We start from the raw sequence: 12,546 nt of genomic DNA, 5'->3' as shown, positions 1-12,546 counted from the left end.
TAGGGAGTGCACCTGAGCATCCCTTCTCACCAAAACTTCTGTCTAGCTCAGCATTTCCCTGTACGAGGTTCCACCTCGGTGCATCATCATTTTTCTGACACAAAAATATTTCCCTGAAAAATTTCTGACTGGCCAGTTACTAGCATGAGCATCAGTAACCAGCCTCTCCAAGCCAGCAGTGATTATCTTTGTGTGTATTGGCTAGAGAAAGGGGTAATTTGTACATTGCATGACAGTTTGTTCTCCAGACACTGAATATATGAAGCAGGACTTCAGTGGTTAGCAAAGCACCCTAGCTTGAAATTAAGGCAGGGTGACTTGTTTTAATGTGCCTCTGCGATGTGGGGGCCTTTTCTGCCACCTTCATGTCATGACTCAGGCTCATGTCCTGTGGGAAATGCTGCGCAGGTCACCCACAAGCTCCTTCCCAGGCTAGAATCAGATTCTGCACTGTAAGAAAGATGTGAAAGAAAAGAATAAAATACTGTATAGTACTTTCTATTTTGGTTGGCTGTTTTTTAATATGTAATGCCAATCTGAAATAACTAAAACCAAAATACTGTAATATGTCCACAGAATACAAATACATAGAGTCATTCCATCAGTCAATCAATTATTTCCTAAGTACATATATTCACATGTAAATAAACATTTAGATCATCCAGATGAGTAGCAGGCTCTGAAAGAATTCTGAAAACCTTAAGTAAGAAACTGCTGCACTAAAAGCTACCATGCATGTGTGAGATGCCCCAGTGAGATCAGGTCCAAGCATCTTTAGTCTATTTGCTCATGAATAGCAAAGGAAGGAGATTTAAATCTTCATTGTTACTTCAGTAGAGTCTAATTAACTTCCCTGCTTCCTCCGAGAAAAACAACCACCCCCCAGACAAACACAGCGGATAACATCACCCAATATCCTGAAGAGCTTTGAGGATTTTTCAATGATTTCAAAAGTGGGGTCATTTCTCTCTTTCTCTCCTCTCATCCCACGTTATACATCTTAGGCAAACACCGCAGAAAAAAACCCAAGCAGGATGACATTCAGAGATGTTTGCGTGGTGCGCGATCGCGAGGCACAGAAGATAACTGTCAGAGATACACAGCACTGCAAGGTCTGGTGAGTCGCATTAATTCGCTGGTCCTTAAGGTGAACGCTTTTCTTCCGTGATGTGCTGCTGGCTCTGCTCGCAAATTCCTGACTTCATTCCTGGCTACCACTTATCACCTTGTGCCAGCATCTGCTGTGCCAATTGCAAGCGCATCTCCATTTGAAGTGAACCAAACAGGGAGCTGGAAACGCTCGCCTGAAAACGCGCTTTGGCATGTTCAGCCGTGCAGCTCAACACACAGGCCGTGCTCCTCAAATCTGTTTTCTTTCTAACCTACTTTTGTGCCAGAAAGTATTCACCTGGAAGTCAGTAGTGCATGAAAACATTCAAATCGGTCTGCTGCAAGGGATTTATAGACTGTGTTCAGCGTAGGGCAACTCACCAGAGAACTTGACTTCAGGCACTGCCTCTGCAAGTCCTCTTTCCTGCTTTCCACTGCTTCTGTGCCCCAATAAGATAAGCAAGTTTTGAGTTTTCAGTAAGGAAGCCCTCACATGTGCTGTGATATTTTACTGCTGTTGAGATCATTGGAAAGAGCAGAACTACATTAATGAGCCTAATTTTTAAAATATCATGAGTTTCATATTCCAGACCTAAAAAAAAAACCCAGCAATTCTGCTTATAGTGCTGGCTTAAATTTTACCATAGAAGCAGTTCTACAAGGAGAAAATAGCTCAGAAAGCAGAGGTTGTTTTATGATGATTCACAGAGGTGAATCTTAGGGTTTTTTAAAAAAAAATCCACCCAGTAAATTATCTCAACCCCAATATTCAAACCTTTACAGTTCCAGCAGGGTTTGATGATATGACCAATGTTTTATTGTTACTCCTCTTTTACACTGCACTGCCATTGTTAAAAACCAGAAGCATTCAAATGTACAGTTCAGTAAAGCTTTGCTTCAACAAATTGGACATGCCTTTGTACCTAGTTATTCTGGTATTCTTCAAAATATATGTCTTAAGTCCCGTCACGTTAGGCAAGGCCTAAAATCCATACATGGATACATCTTTTCTGCAAAATCAATCCTCACAATGAATACACAAAAAGTGTGCCTGGGTCGAAATGACCACAGTGCTGTCAGCAGGAATTGGGCATGCTCAGAGCACAGCCGGTGGGCTGCGTCCCTCAGGGAACCGGGGCTGCGGTTCCCTCCCATGGCAAAGCCTCTTCACTGTGGTTGCATCCCTCCTGCCACCTTGTTCCTGCTTTAGCATCACAGATTTTTGCCTGCTCAGTTTTTTCTGATGCAATTGCGCATGGAGCAAAACTCCAAGTCGGACCACAAGAGTGAGCTGCATCAAAACACAGTTATTTTCTACAGTTTTTTTCCAGAGATGGGTCATTTTAAAAGGCCCATCTCCAGCAAAGCCCCACAGACAGTTGCAAGAATGCAACTGAGGAGAAAGCAAATTGTGATGTGGAGGTGGGAATGACAGATGGGGGAGGAATCTCATCAGCAAGCTGCACCACCAAATTAAACAACAAACTATACAAAGCTGCAGCCCCAGGCACTTCTCCACCTGAACTTTTCGTCACCTTGGGCCTGAAGCGGGAGTCAGTGCCCAGTCCCCAGGCAGGTGCCCCCAACAACGCGCAGGAAGACAAGCTGAGACACTTGGGGGATTTTCAGGCTGAGCAGGAAGGTACCAATAAGTTTCAGCCATCTCCAGGGTTAGGAATTATCAGGGAGAAGCATCTGTCTCTCTGTGCCATTAACTGGAGATAGGTGCTTAAATTATGTGGGTGGAACAGAGGAGGCCTGGACCTTGTTTTTTTTGCCAGACTCCCACTGAAATCAGAATCAAACCTTTTAGTGACATCTCTGGAGCAGGATTACAACCTCATTTTCATGGAAGGCCACATACCAGATGCCATGTTACACCCTTCTGATACGTCAAGCACCCTCTTGACTGTTTTAAAAATTCCAGATATAACTCCTAAAATTTCCTGGCAGCATGGTCTGTTTCTGCTTTCCTTTTATTTTTTGTTGGGTCTTTGTTTTCTTTTGCTTTGCTTTGCTTTGCTTTGCTTTGCTTTCCTTTGTTTGTTTGTTTGTTTCCTGAGAGATGCCATTCTATACTTTTCCAGAAGAAACAGATGTTTTTGTAATGTGGACTGATGTTTAAAAAAAATTAAAATTATCTTATTGGACTCTTTTTTCCCTGCATTTTCCAGGAGGTTCTTTGTGCAGGTATTTCTATTTGGCTTCAGATATTTTCTAATAAAATATCTTTGGAAGGGGTTATTTCTGTTGAAGTATGTATCGAAATATTGTGAGCTCTGACATCCTTCCTACTGAAATCTACCCAAGCTTTGCCAATGGCTTTAATGGAAACCATCGATTTCCACTTTGGACTGTGTGAGTTGACCAGCCTTTCTCTGTAACTTAGTTTTTCACCTGCAATAGCAACGCTAAATGTGGCTTTGACATATCAGAAAAGTCTGGAGAATGCCTCTGAAGGGCCGCTCACTCTCTTTCCAGAAAACCGAGCCCCCAAACAAGTCCGCGTGCTCACAGCAGCCTCGCTTGTGCTTTTCCTACCTCCCAGTTGCTGCACTTCAGTCTGCTGGTGGGGTGGTCTCCCTGCAGAGCTTTCCTCCTCCGCTACTTTCAAACAATCATTATTTCTTGTTAGTAGCATTTCATCTATGTTTTGAATTCCTGTCTTTCTAATCCTTACCCTCACTGGAGTCAAAGCACAGACGTGTCTATAAAGATAAGAATTTCAAAACATGAGTTACGCAAAGAGAACATTTTTGAAAGTCTAACTCTTGTGTTTCATGCTTAAATGAGCTCTGAACTCTTTTGAGGACATGGGTAGTTACATTGGTGGATAAATGCTGAGTTCCTTTAAGAACTTGGAGAAAGACTGGGATAGAGGAAAAGAAACAAGAATTTCTACATGAACAAATTTTTATTAGTTGATTCTAGTCTCTACTTAGCAGTAGCCAGGCAAAAAAAAAAAAAAAAAAAAAAAAAGGATAAAAACAACTGAAAAAGAGAAAACAGTCAGAAAATTATCAACTAGCTCATGAATGTGAATCCTGTGCAACACATCAACTCTTCTTGATGTCCTCAATTTCTCAAAGATCATACCTATATGAAGAAGTAACTTTGATAAGTATAGACTAGCAGCTGCGCATGTAATGAAAATCAGAGATAATTAATCATATCATTACTGTGTATCTTGTATAATGCTTGATGCTTTATTTATGCAGGTAGAGATAGATTTTTAAGGCCAGAGGTGTCATTATCATTATATAGTTTGACCTCCTGCTTGACTCAGTCGATACAATTTCACCCAGTAACTCCTTCTTTAGCACCCATGCCATCTTGAACTGCAGGCTGTCTTTCAGAAAAGTCTCCAATCTGGATGTGAAATCTCCATGTGATGAGCAGTCTACCTCATCCCAGCTAAAAACTCTTCCAGTTTCAGACAGTGGAAAACAAGTTTAAGACAAATAAAAAAAGAAATTTATGTTGAAAAAAATGCAATGGTAATTGATTTTTTAAAAAACAATGCTGAACACTACAGTTTTACCTTGAAAAACTTTTTAAATCTCATTGGATTTTATTAAGCAATCCTAAATTATTTCCTACGTATCATTTAGAAAAAAAAAAGAAAAAGAAAAAACAAAAAATCCCCACAAAATACTTTTGACTGTTTGTCCTTTTTGTTAGAACTTTTGTGACTAAGTTTTTTGAATTTATTTTTTCCCTCACAAGAGAGAAAATAATTTTCTGAGAAATCTAGTTCTAGGGATTATTAATAGAAACACAGAATCACAGAATAATTTATTTTGGTAGGGACCTCAGGAGGCCATCTACAACCCACTGCTGCGATTAAAGGAAAAAAAAGTAACAAACAAGCCCCTTGTTCCTTTAGAATACAAATGTATTTCATGACTGAAGAAATATTTCTTTTCATGTTTGTCTGCTAACATGCCTCCAAATTCAGAAGGTCAGAGTGGTTGTGGGATTATCTGTGGAAATATAGATTTGGAATTGTTACATTAAAATTTGGGCCCTTCAATGAGGTGGATTATGGGAAATAATGGGAAATGGTCAGCTTGGTGTCTCTGTCTCATACCTGAAGAAATAGGCTCTTCCAGAAGGCTATACAGAACCGCAGCTGACCTGTGGCTTCCAGAGAGCCATGGTCGACTGTCATTGTAACACAGGTGCCTTAGCCTTTGGCCTCAGTTTTGATGGGATGAATCTAATCTATGCCCATAGCCTTTCTCCTGGAGCTGCAAGCATCTTGCCAGCTTGTGTCCCAAGTGGAAGCTTGGAACGAGATGAACGACACCTGTGAGAATTTCCCATGAGGGAAATTTTCTTAATGGCCAGGAAAATTCAGGTTTAAAATTTCAAATTTAAGATTTTAATTTTAAAAATATTTTTTAAAATTTCCTTCCAATTTCTAACCAAGCATCAGCCGAAATATCTCTCGAACCATCTTAGATTTGAACTATCAGTTTAAAGGCAAAAATTTCCCCAAAAGCGTTGTGATTCTACATGCATAGTATTTAAGTTGGTAAGGCCAAATAATTAATGTTTTTCATGTGTGCAATGCAAGAAAGCTATCAGAGAAATCTATCTTCAATTCAGTAAAGTTATTGCAAAGGATTATGTCATTCAGTGTATGAACATTCATATGATTTTTCAGCTGCACTGTGGGTAGCTTCTTTTGGTTGGCAGTGACTGTTGTAACATTCCCTTGATTATTAAAAATGATGTCAACTCTATACTTGCAGAACTGTAGATACATGTAATACCTTCTATTCAAGTATTCCTTAAAAATAAATGTTTAAGCTTTGTTTTTCTCCTTGAGACAAATATCCGTACTTGAGCAACGGATAAATGAAGCATGTTAGGGTTAACTGCAAAAGGTTAGCAGTGTCTCAGTAAGACAGAGGTAGGATTCTTCTGACCAAATATCAGAGCTACGGTCACCTCTTCATGGTCAGTCATCGCCTCCCAATACACATATCTGAATTAAATCAAATTAATCACAATAAAAAGACCCCTATATTTTTCCATTGCTAAGATAACAAACTCGGATGCCTCCATTATAGATAGCAATGTTCGGTCAGATAAACCCCTCAGAAAAGACAGAATGTAAGTTTTCTGGATCCTTGAAACATGCAATACCCACTGTGTCATTCTACATTTTACAGTCAAACATTTCCCGATGGTTACCAACATGCTTTTAAAAATTCAGCCAGATCACTACCAATCCCCCTGGCACACCTCCCCTCTGTGCTTCCTATGCATACTGTGTAGAAGGATTTAAGGTTTTCATCTGTTTTTTACATTTCAGCTGGCACTGCTTGAAATACTGTGCTTGCTTTTTGGTTTGTTTTTTTTTCCTTTAGTATTCTTTTAATGTGCTGTCTTCATATATGAGCTAGAATGAGGAGCTGGGAGGCAGCACGCTTACTTCCCTCTGCAGCTGCTCTTTGTGCAGCTCCACAATGAGATGCCAGTCATGTGCGAGAGCACTGTAAACCTCACGCTTCTCCCCTCTTGCTGATGCTTCTGTCCCGCTGCTGAGGTGACTCAAGGAACAGAAATGCCTGGCAAAAGCCTCAGCCTCCAATATATGCCTGTGCATTAGTATAGAGGGGGAAAAAAAAAGCTCTAGAATGCTGCTTATGCATTTCAAAACTGATTTTATTTACTATTGCCTTTTTCCATCCTTCGGTTTCTGATATACTGAATTTCATGATAAGATTGAAGCTTGCCTTTCAGAAACAGTGTGTATATATTATTTGCTGCATCTGAAAAGCAGGTGTTCTCAAGCCAATCTGAATATTTTGAGCAAATCCCTGTTTTGAAATGCAAATGAATTTGCAATGTCTGCATAGTTTGAGATAAAGCAGTTAACAATGAATTAATCCTTGTTTTATGCAGTTCATTATGAAGAGACTATGACCAGGCCAACAATGTATTTGGAACATAATAGGGTCTTGCCAAACAGGTAGACACTCCATTCAAACTGAGCACTTACAGTTACAGTGAGTCTGTTTTTTGAGGACTGCATAAAAAGTGGCACAATAAGCCGGATATAATTTTTTGTGTTTGCCCCAAAACCGGGTGTGTAGGTACAGTCTAGCCTTATCCCAGAACCAAAATCTCCCAGAAGATACTAAAATATTGTCATGTGGAGAGTTTCTAGTAAGTTTACTTTTAAATGGGAAAAGGCTGCATTTCAGGAGAGATGACATTTTGCAATTAAAAGATGATTCCAAACCCATGGTATTTTCATGAGAAATTATCTTACATTGAAAATTCGAGTCACTGACAATAAATACATAGAAATATTCTCTAAATCTGCTACGGTTTGCTTCTTTCATTCAACCAGGCAATGTATTTGGTTCAGGTTTAGTCTTCTGTGCTTAATGGGACCATGCTGATATAGTAACTGCACTCGAGTTCCCCTGGCAGTCGGTGTAAATGATGGGAGAAACAGGCCTGGAGTGCAAAATTAGTAGTTCACCAATATAACAATACTGTGCAATCCTTCATCTAAACAAAAATTGTGGCTAATGATCTTCTGCCATGCTGCTCCGTCTCTGCTGGGACTCAGCAGTGAAAGAGATAGCGCTGAGACCCTTTAACACCCCTGTGCACAGAGGACGCGGCACTGCTGTGGGGTGAAGCTTTATTCTGCAGACCTGGGAATGGCTTGCTGAGCTTGAGTCTGTGGGATGAGCTGTGATGTGGAAGAAAAAGGAGGTCTGTATTCCCAGAAAACAGATCGCAAGTGACCCCTTTGCAGCCCCACTTCCACTGGGGCTCTAGGCTTGATCTCCCTCCTAGCCCTAAGCCTTTCCCAAAGACTACCCGAGGGCTGGGCTGAGCCTTATCCAGGGACCTCCACCATGGCATATTTGAAAAATATCTCAGGGGAGAAACCTGACTGCAGGCTATACCTTCCCTTGGCTGAAATTTAAAATAGAAATGCACCCATTCTCCCATCTGGATATATCACAGTTTAATTAACAGAGAACTAAATGTAGATAAATATGTGAGGGGAAAACTTTCTGAGTAGTAGCAGGAAATGAAAATTTTTTAAACTTTTTTTTTTTTTTTTTAAACAATACATTGCTTTTATACCTCCCCATAACTCTGGCATAACTCTGTATGGCACTGTCATAAGTGAGGGGGTTGTATATTAGATTCTGGTTTATATTCTGGAGCTGTTTAGTCTTAGCTAAAGTGTTGAGATGCTATACAATTATTTACTTGAACATAGCAGCTTTCTTCCCATTAATGCAGTTCTTTTGGCTCAGTATGTTTTGATGACTTATATTCATGATCTCCAGACTGCTGAAAAGGAGGACTTCAGTTTTGCCTGTCTCTAATCACTGTAGTACATAATAACAGATGGCAGTATTCCTAAACTGCCTTATTCAACAAATGGTATGAGATCAGACATCTCAATGATTTCATTATCCTGATTAATAATAATTATTATTATCAAGAACTAAGAATGAATCTTCAACTTCATATGACATAAACATCTTGACCTACATTTTCAGGATTGCTAGCAATTCTGCATTTTTGAGTCTACAGAGAACACACTATAGAGGTTCCTGAGTTTCAGACCAAACTTAGCAACATGTATTCAACAATTAGGTTTCTTTAAGGGATATTATGGGAGTCTAGCAAAATTACTAGTTGCTTTTTAACATGTAGGGTCTCATCACATAGCTTGGCTTTTTTTTTCAGTTCAGGTATTGGTGGGTTTTTCCTTATAGTTGCTAGAGAAAAAATATAAAATGAAAAATTTGCATAATGTTTCAGAAAAGCAAACAATCATTTTGTCCATGCTTTTATCATGACGTATCTGAACTAGCTATGCTTAAAATGGAGGGGCTCATTTCCCCACTGCCTCAAGACACAACTGAGCAGAGCAGCAGTGACAGGAGAGGGAACACTTCCTCTCTGTGCTGACTCTTTAATTCTACTACAGTAATATACTGTATTGCTGACCTGAAGAGACTTTGGGGGTCCAAAGGTTATTGGACTGCAATCAATATTGGATTTGAGGTCTCCTCTCCAGCTAAGAAACCAGGATTCAATAAAAGTTCAGCTGAGACCAGGTCTCTACTATGGCCTCTTGGGCTGACAGACCAATTATTCTAGTTTAAATTGCAAAGCAGTCTCCTATTCTAAAATTGATACATTTTGTGAAAGACAGAGTTTGCACATTTTCTTTGTTCAGAATAATCTTTAAAATATGAAACAAAGGAATTACTTTAAAAAGGTTCCCATTCATGAGCCACTTCTCAAATCATTATCTTGCTTCCTGACAGCACTAATGAGACCCAACATTCAATTTTTTTTCAAGGTCTTGAAGAAAGTGTCCTCATGTATCCCAGAATGAAATAATCTCTTGCTTAAAAATTAATAAAGAAAAATTAACTTAACAGGTGCTGTGTCAAAGTCTTTATACAGCTTTCAAGAATTTCAAAGCCAATCTTTTAAAATTTTCTTTTAACATATTTTCACCACTGATAGGCAGAGGGAAAACAATTACATTAATGTAGGAAAAAAGAGTGCTCAATAACACTTCAGAAACATTTTCTATCAAAATGCAAGGTTTCTATCAATATTTCTTAAGGATACTGTATATCCATGTAGCAGGCTGAGACAAGAAAGAGCAGGTGAATGGGTGGCATAACTGGTTGTAAACAGCACTCTGAGATTAAAAAAACCTTAAAGTCCATTGGCCATGCTGAATGTGAATATGGCTGTAAGGTGCTGGAAAAGCTTCCAGCATAATTCACTTCCTGAAGATTTATAATTAAGACAATCTACCAAATGAAGTCATGGTGCAGCCATGAATGCCACATTACACGCTAGGAATCATTCATGTTGGACTTATACATACACATATAAACAAGGAACAGGACTACCTAAGTCATCAAATTTCAAATGAGTCATGCATGAGTAGTTTCAAATACTGTCAGTTTTGAGTGGTTTCTTTTTTCCTTTAGTTAAGGAAGCCTTGGGTGTCAGCTCTTTGATCCACAGGCAGCAGACCCATGACACTCCTTGCTGAAGAGTGCTGTGGATGCAAGTAGCTTATAGGATTTGAAGAGGAAACTGAACAAGTACCTGGCAGAAAGATTCATTGAGGGTAACTAAACAGGCAAACTATAGTGGGCTCGAGACACTCTCTAAATTTAAGAGTAGTCAAAAGCTAGGATAATATTAGCGGGCAGATTTATGTAGGCTCAGTCTTTCTTTTGTTCTTGTTCTTACTCTTCCTCAGGCATTTTTGTAGTCATTAATACTATGCTATAATTATTCTACTTTACAAGCTGTAACTGATCACTTTTGTTATGTTGTCTACAAGCCTAGAAGTACAATACATGCGTATCCATAAAAAAGGACCATATATTTTTGACCTTTGGATTAAGCTCTGTATTCTCTGAAAATGAGACACCCAATCCCTCCAGTGCAGTTGATGCTAAGCAAAGTATTGGTATAAGTAAGAATACCTAGTCCTGTAAAATCCAGGCAATGGGCAACTTCACAGCCTTATTTATCTGAACATGAGATGGTTGGTTATGTCCTCTCTATGTCATGACAAGTTCCTATGTAGCCCACCACTGTTCTGAAACAAGGAGTTTCATATCAACTCAGTGGAAAGACTAGAGTCTATTCTGCTTTCCAAGCAGCCATGCTCTGAATGCTTTGAACACATGGTACCAACCTGGCACCCCAGAGGCTTCACATGCAAGATGATCCCTGGGGATAACTGGGTACTGCTTCCAGCACTGCCTTCCTAGGGATAACCCTTTTGGCCACACAACACTAAGCCTTTAACACTTACTGTGTGTTCTGCAGGGTGCTCTTGACCAATGTTTCTCTGCTCCTGCATTTAACAGTCTCTTCAAGTACAGACAAGGTTGAAGTGCTACATCCTGGACTTGCTTACCTTGTATATCGTAGTGGGCAGGCCCTGGAGACACTCATGAAGCTCGCCGTGGCTCCCTCGACAACATAACCACAGGAGCTCAGATGCTGCACAGAGGGGTGCAGCAACTAGAGCAGCCCCCTACAAAGAGACCGAGTGTCTCACATGTGGAGGTGCCTGCAGTCAATGGCCAGGATGGCCCTGTTGTCTTCTGAGACTTGGACATGGGACTAAGTGAGCCCTTGGTCTGGACCAATAGAACCGTCCTAATATTTTTGTGGGTTTAGCTTCTGGTAGGCTTTGGCAATGCTTGACTCTGTTTTACCTTTCTTTTAACTCAGATGATACAATTTAAGACTATCCATTAGGAATCATGCCACCTTTCCAGTTCTCCAAATTTGCATCTGTTCTCTAGCAGAGCAGAGCCAGCTGTTTCCCTGGCTGTTTAAAATCTCTTAAGCTCTTCTGCACCCTACTATCAGCATGTGTTGGCACAGGAATTTAGGAGGGAACCCTTGAAGATAGTTTTTTGCAGTATATGTACCACAGAGGTTTCAACTATAAACTACTAGGGCCTCAATGACTATCACGCTTTCTTAGAAGGCATGGAAAGACCAAAGATTAAGATTGCATTCTTCAGTCTTTTTATGTGGCTTCTTTAAGTGACAAAAGTTGTAACAGAAAATAAACATCAGACAATAGATCTGTATTCCTTAATTGCCACAGATCTTACGAAAATCAGAAACAAAAGGGAAAATACGATTTAAAAGTAGACGTGCAACATAGTAAATCTTCGAAAAACCTTGCAGGGTAGCTGCTTACCAGAACTTGGTGTCTTCCTGCTAAAAATCATAATTTTGGCATCTACCACATTAACTATGTTTCTAATGTCACAGTAAAGAATGAGCTTTCTAATTTGATGTTGTCTAGAACAATGGAGTGTTCATCTTAGTCTTAAATGTGTATTATATTCCAATGCTTCATAAAAGTCTACACGCATCTCATCAGGATATCTTGTTACTATGTTGTTATTTATTTGGGTATATTTACTAGGTCCCATAGTGGATCTTGATAGTGTCTGAGATTTTAATGATGGAATTTGTTATCACACTTAGATTTACGCAATTCTGTCATTGTTGAAAGACCTGGAAATGCTTAAAGTATGTGAAGTTAAGCTCATGCATAAATATTTGTAAATTCATGATATTTTGGAGTCAATGTATATCAGATTAGTTACATACTGATTTGATTCCTTAGCTGAGATTCTGATCTAAAGATCATAAACTCCTGTTGACTGCTCTGAGCTGTGGCTCAGGTAAAGGAGCTCACAGACTTTTGCCAGTAAAAATCACCTGCATGAACAAGCACAGAGAAACATAATGTAAGTCCTATTTAGGACAATAAAGAATGCCTGTGAAGAGTTTTAGGCTATGTTTCCATTCTTTTGGCAGAGGATCTGACTAAAAGGGTTTTGGTCCATCCATCCCAGCTGTTCATTCTCA

This window comes from Balearica regulorum, chromosome 3 (assembly GCF_011004875.1).
Source record: "Balearica regulorum gibbericeps isolate bBalReg1 chromosome 3, bBalReg1.pri, whole genome shotgun sequence".
In the NCBI taxonomy this organism is placed as follows: Eukaryota; Metazoa; Chordata; class Aves; order Gruiformes; family Gruidae; genus Balearica; species Balearica regulorum.
Note: the sequence above shows the minus strand (reverse complement) of the source record.